Below are 6489 nucleotides of genomic sequence, written 5' to 3'. Positions count from 1 at the left end.
TTGTGGAGTTTAAAGTTGTGTAGTTTCGAGTTGTGGAGTTTCTAGTTGCAGAGTCTCTAGTTGCGGAGTTTCAAGTTGTGGAGTCTCTAGTTGTGGAGTTTCTAGTTGCCGAGTTTCCAGTTGTGGAGTATCTAGTAGTGGAGTTTCCAGTTGTGGAGTTTCTAGTTGTGGAGTTTCTAGTTGCGGAGTCCCTAGTTGTGGAGTTTCTAGTTGCGGAGTCTAGAGCTGCGGAGTTTCAAGTTGTGGAGTTTCTAGTTGTGGAGTCTCAAGTTGTGGAGTTTCAAGTTGTGGAGTTTCAAGTTGTGGAGTCTCTAGTTGTGGAGTTTCTAGTTGCAGAGTATCTAGTTGTGGAGTTTCAAGTTGTGGAGTTTCTAGTTGTGAAGCTTTGGAGTCTCTGGTTGTGGAGGTTTTAGTTGTGGAGTTTCTAGTTGTGGAGTTTCGAGTTGTGGAGTCTCTAGTTGTGGAGTTTCCAGTTGTGGAGTATCTAGTTGTGGAGTTTCCAGTTGTGAAGTATCTGGTTGTGGAGTTTCCAGTTGTTGAGTATCTAGTTGTGGAGTTTTAAGTTGTGAAGATTCTAGTTGCGGAGTTTCTAGTTGCGGAGTTTCTAGTTGCAGAGTTTCTAGATGTGAAGTTTCAAGTTGCGGAGTTTCCAGTTGTGGAATTTTTAGTTGTGGAGTTTCTAGTTGTTGAGTTTCTAGTTGCGGAGTATCTAGTTGTGGAGTTTCCAGTTGTGGAGTTTTTAGTTGTGGAGTTTCTAGTTGTGGAGTTTCGAGTTGTGGAGTCTCTAGTTGTGGAGTTTCTAGTTGTGGAGTTTCCAGTTGTGGAGTATCTAGTTGTGGAGTTTCCATTTGTGAAGTATCTAGTTGTGGAGTTTCCAGTTGTGGAGTATCTAGTTGTGGAGTTTCAAGTTGTGGAGTTTCTAGTTGCGGAGTTTCTAGTTGCGGAGTTTTTAATAGCGGAGTTTATTGTTGTGGAGTTTCAAGTTGCGGAGTCTCAAGTTGCGGAGTTTCCAGTTGTGGAGTTTTTAGTTGTGGAGTTTCTAGTTGTTGAGTTTCTAGTTGTGAAGTCTAGTTTTACAGTTTCTCGTTGTGGAGTTTCTAGATATGAAATTTCTAGTTGCCGAGTCTCTATTTGTGGAGTTTCTAGTTGTGGAGTTTCTAGTTGTGGAGTTTCTGGTTGTGGAGTTTCTAGTTGTGGAGTTTCAAGTTGTGGAGTTTCTAGTTGTGGAGTCTCTAGTTGCGGAGTTTCTAGTTGTGAAGTTTCTAGTTGTGGAGTTTCTAGTTTTGAAGTTTCTGGTTGTGGAGTTTCTAGTGTTAGAGTCTCCTGTTGCGGAGTTTCTAGTTGCGGAGTTTCTAGTTGGGGAGTTTCCAGCTGTGGAGTTTCTAGTTGTGGAGTTTCTACTTGTGGAGTCTCAAGTTGTGGAGTTTAAACTTGTGGAGTTTCAAGTTGTGGAGTCTATAGTTGTGGAGTTTCTAGTTGTAGATTTTCTAGTTGTGGAGTATCTAGTTGTGGATTTTCCAGTTGTGGAGTTTCTAGTTGTTCAGTTGTGGAGTATCTAGTTGTTGAGTTTCTAGTTGCAGAGTCTCTAGTTGTGGAGTTTCAAATTGTGGAGTCTCTAGGTGTGGAGTTTCTAGTTGTCGAGTTTCCAGTTGTGGAGTATCTAGTAGTGGAGTTTCGAGTTGTGGAGTTTCGAGTTGTGGAGTTTCTAGTTGTGGATTCCCTAGTTGCGGAGTTTCTAGTTGCGAAGTTTCAAGTTGTGGAGTTTCAAGTTGCGGAGTCTCAAGCTGTTGAGTTTCTAGTTGTGGAGTTTCCAGTTGTGGAGTTTCGAGTTGTGGAGTTTCTAGTTGCAGAGTCTCTAGTTGTGGAGTTTCAAGTTGTGGAGTCTCTAGTCGTAGAGTTTCTAGTTGCCGAGTTTCTAGTTGTGGAGTATCTAGTAGTGGAGTTTCCAGTTGTGGAGTTTCTAGTTGTGGAGTTTCTAGTTGTGGAGTCCCTAGTTGTGGAGTTTCTAGTTGCGGAGTCTAGAGCTGCGGAGTTTCAAGTTGTGGAGTTTCTAGTTGTGGAGTCTCAAGTTGTGGAGTTTCAAGTTGTGGAGTTTCAAGTTGTGGAGTCTCTAGTTGTGGAGTTTCTAGTTGCAGAGTATCTAGTTGTGGAGTTTCAAGTTGTGGAGTTTCTAGTTGTGAAGCTGTGGAGTCTCTGGTTGTGGAGTTTTTAGTTGTGGAGTTTCTAGTTGTGGAGTTTCGAGTTGTGGAGTCTCTAGTTGTGGAGTTTCCAGTTGTGGAGTATCTAGTTGTGGAGTTTCCAGTTGTGAAGTATCTGGTTGTGGAGTTTCCAGTTGTTGAGTATCTAGTTGTGGAGTTTTAAGTTGTGAAGATTCTAGTTGCGGAGTTTCTAGTTGCGGAGTTTCTAGTTGCAGAGTTTCTAGATGTGAAGTTTCAAGTTGCGGAGTTTCCAGTTGGGGAGTTTTTAGTTGTGGAGTTTCTAGTTGTTGATTTTCTAGTTGCGGAGTATCTAGTTGTGGAGTTTCTAGTTGTAGATTTTCTAGTTGTGGAGTATCTAGTTGTGGATTTTCCAGTTGTGGAGTTTCTAGTTGTTCAGTTGTGGAGTATCTAGTTGTTGAGTTTCTAGTTGCAGAGTCTCTAGTTGTGGAGTTTCAAATTGTGGAGTCTCTAGATGTGGAGTTTCTAGTTGTCGAGTTTCCAGTTGTGGAGTATCTAGTAGTGGAGTTTCGAGTTGTGGAGTTTCGAGTTGTGGAGTTTCTAGTTGTGGATTCCCTAGTTGCGGAGTTTCTAGTTGCGAAGTTTCAAGTTGTGGAGTTTCAAGTTGCGGAGTCTCAAGCTGTTGAGTTTCTAGTTGTGGAGTTTCCAGTTGTGGAGTTTCGAGTTGTGGAGTTTCTAGTTGCAGAGTCTCTAGTTGTGGAGTTTCAAGTTGTGGAGTCTCTAGTCGTAGAGTTTCTAGTTGCCGAGTTTCCAGTTGTGGAGTATCTAGTAGTGGAGTTTCCAGTTGTGGAGTTTCTAGTTGTGGAGTTTCTAGTTGCGGAGTCCCTAGTTGTGGAGTTTCTAGTTGCGGAGTCTAGAGCTGCGGAGTTTCAAGTTGTGGAGTTTCTAGTTGTGGAGTCTCAAGTTGTGGAGTTTCAAGTTGTGGAGTTTCAAGTTGTGGAGTCTCTAGTTGTGGAGTTTCTAGTTGCAGAGTATCTAGTTGTGGAGTTTCAAGTTGTGGAGTTTCTAGTTGTGAAGCTGTGGAGTCTCTGGTTGTGGAGTTTTTAGTTGTGGAGTTTCTAGTTGTGGAGTTTCGAGTTGTGGAGTCTCTAGTTGTGGAGTTTCCAGTTGTGGAGTATCTAGTTGTGGAGTTTCCAGTTGTGAAGTATCTGGTTGTGGAGTTTCCAGTTGTTGAGTATCTAGTTGTGGAGTTTTAAGTTGTGAAGATTCTAGTTGCGGAGTTTCTAGTTGCGGAGTTTCTAGTTGCAGAGTTTCTAGATGTGAAGTTTCAAGTTGCGGAGTTTCCAGTTGTGGAGTTTTTAGTTGTGGAGTTTCTAGTTGTTGAGTTTCTAGTTGCGGAGTATCTAGTTGTGGAGTTTCCAGTTGTGGAGTTTTTAGTTGTGGAGTTTCTAGTTGTGGAGTTTCGAGTTGTGGAGTCTCTAGTTGTGGAGTTTCTAGTTGTGGAGTTTCCAGTTGTGGAGTATCTAGTTGTGGAGTTTCCATTTGTGAAGTATCTAGTTGTGGAGTTTCCAGTTGTGGAGTATCTAGTTGTGGAGTTTCAAGTTGTGGAGTTTCTAGTTGCGGAGTTTCTAGTTGCGGAGTTTTTAATAGCGGAGTTTATTGTTGTGGAGTTTCAAGTTGCGGAGTCTCAAGTTGTGGAGTTTCCAGTTGTGGAGTTTTTAGTTGTGGAGTTTCTAGTTGTTGAGTTTCTAGTTGTGAAGTCTAGTTTTACAGTTTCTCGTTGTGGAGTTTCTAGATATGAAATTTCTAGTTGCCGAGTCTCTATTTGTGGAGTTTCTAGTTGAGGAGTTTCTAGTTGTGGAGTTTCTAGTTGTGGAGTCTCTAGTTGCAGAGTTTCTAGTTGTGGAGTTTCTAGTTGTGGAGTTTCAAGTTGTGGAGTCTCTAGTTGTGGAGTTTCTAGTTGCGGAGTATCTAGTTGTGGAGTTTCTAGTTGTGGAGTTTCGAGTTGTGGAGTTTCGAGTTGTGGAGTCTCTAGTTGTGGATTTTCTAGTTGTGGAGTTTCCAGTTGTGGAGTATCTAGTTGTGGAGTTTCCATTTGTGAAGTATCTAGTTGTGGAGTTTCCAGTTGTGGAGTATCTAGTTGTGGAGTTTCAAGTTGTGGAGTTTCTAGTTGCGGAGTTTCTAGTTGCGGAGTTTTAATAGCGGAGTTTATTGTTGTGGAGTTTCAAGTTGCGGAGTCTCAAGGGTTGGAGTTTTTAGTTGTGGAGTTTCTAGTTGTTGAGTTTCTAGTTGTGAAGTCTAGTTTTCCAGTTTCTCGTTGTGGAGTTTCTAGATATGAAATTTCTAGTTGCCGAGTCTCTATTTGTGGAGTTTCTAGTTGCGGAGTTTCTAGTTGTGGAGTTTCTGGTTGTGGAGTTTCTAGTTGTGGAGTTTCAAGTTGTGGAGTTTCTAGTTGTGGAGTCTCTAGTTGCGGAGTTTCTAGTTGTGAAGTTTCTAGTTGTGGAGTTTCTAGTTTTGAAGTTTCTAGTTGTGGAGTTTCTAGTGTTAGAGTCTCCTGTTGCGGAGTTTCTAGTTGGGGAGTTTCCAGTTGTGGAGTTTCTAGTTGTAGAGTTTCTACTTGTGGAGTCTCAAGTTGTGGAGTTTAAACTTGTGGAGTTTCAAGTTGTGGAGTCTATAGTTGTGGAGTTTCTAGTTGTAGATTTTCTAGTTGTGGAGTATCTAGTTGTGGATTTTCCAGTTGTGGAGTTTCTAGTTGTTCAGTTGTGGAGTGTCTAGTTGTTGAGTTTCTAGTTGCAGAGTCTCTAGCTGTGGAGTTTCTAGTTGTGGAGTTTCTAGTTGCGAAGTTTCAAGTTGTGGAGTTTCAAGTTGCGGAGTCTCAAGCTGTGGAGTTTCTAGTTGTGGAGTTTAAAGTTGTGTAGTTTCGAGTTGTGGAGTTTCTAGTTGCAGAGTCTCTAGTTGCGGAGTTTCAAGTTGTGGAGTCTCTAGTTGTGGAGTTTCTAGTTGCCGAGTTTCCAGTTGTGGAGTATCTAGTAGTGGAGTTTCCAGTTGTGGAGTTTCTAGTTGTGGAGTTTCTAGTTGCGGAGTCCCTAGTTGTGGAGTTTCTAGTTGCGGAGTCTAGAGCTGCGGAGTTTCAAGTTGTGGAGTTTCTAGTTGTGGAGTCTCAAGTTGTGGAGTTTCAAGTTGTGGAGTTTCAAGTTGTGGAGTCTCTAGTTGTGGAGTTTCTAGTTGCAGAGTATCTAGTTGTGGAGTTTCAAGTTGTGGAGTTTCTAGTTGTGAAGCTGTGGAGTCTCTGGTTGTGGAGTTTTTAGTTGTGGAGTTTCTAGTTGTGGAGTTTCGAGTTGTGGAGTCTCTAGTTGTGGAGTTTCCAGTTGTGGAGTATCTAGTTGTGGAGTTTCCAGTTGTGAAGTATCTGGTTGTGGAGTTTCCAGTTGTTGAGTATCTAGTTGTGGAGTTTTAAGTTGTGAAGATTCTAGTTGCGGAGTTTCTAGTTGCGGAGTTTCTAGTTGCAGAGTTTCTAGATGTGAAGTTTCAAGTTGCGGAGTTTCCAGTTGTGGAGTTTTTAGTTGTGGAGTTTCTAGTTGTTGAGTTTCTAGTTGCGGAGTATCTAGTTGTGGAGTTTCCAGTTGTGGAGTTTTTAGTTGTGGAGTTTCTAGTTGTGGAGTTTCGAGTTGTGGAGTCTCTAGTTGTGGAGTTTCTAGTTGTGGAGTTTCCAGTTGTGGAGTATCTAGTTGTGGAGTTTCCATTTGTGAAGTATCTAGTTGTGGAGTTTCCAGTTGTGGAGTATCTAGTTGTGGAGTTTCAAGTTGTGGAGTTTCTAGTTGCGGAGTTTCTAGTTGCGGAGTTTTTAATAGCGGAGTTTATTGTTGTGGAGTTTCAAGTTGCGGAGTCTCAAGTTGTGGAGTTTCCAGTTGTGGAGTTTTTAGTTGTGGAGTTTCTAGTTGTTGAGTTTCTAGTTGTGAAGTCTAGTTTTACAGTTTCTCGTTGTGGAGTTTCTAGATATGAAATTTCTAGTTGCCGAGTCTCTATTTGTGGAGTTTCTAGTTGTGGAGTTTCTAGTTGTGGAGTTTCTGGTTGTGGAGTTTCTAGTTGTGGAGTTTCAAGTTGTGGAGTTTCTAGTTGTGGAGTCTCTAGTTGCGGAGTTTCTAGTTGTGAAGTTTCTAGTTGTGGAGTTTCTAGTTTTGAAGTTTCTGGTTGTGGAGTTTCTAGTGTTAGAGTCTCCTGTTGCGGAGTTTCTAGTTGCGGAGTTTCTAGTTGGGGAGTTTCCAGCTGTGGAATTTCTAGTTGTGGAGTTTCTACTTGTGGAGTCTCAAGTTGTGGAGTTTAAACTTGTGGA

Source organism: Rhipicephalus microplus, unplaced genomic scaffold (assembly GCF_043290135.1).
Source record: "Rhipicephalus microplus isolate Deutch F79 unplaced genomic scaffold, USDA_Rmic scaffold_81, whole genome shotgun sequence".
Taxonomy (NCBI): Eukaryota; Metazoa; Arthropoda; class Arachnida; order Ixodida; family Ixodidae; genus Rhipicephalus; species Rhipicephalus microplus.
Note: the sequence above shows the minus strand (reverse complement) of the source record.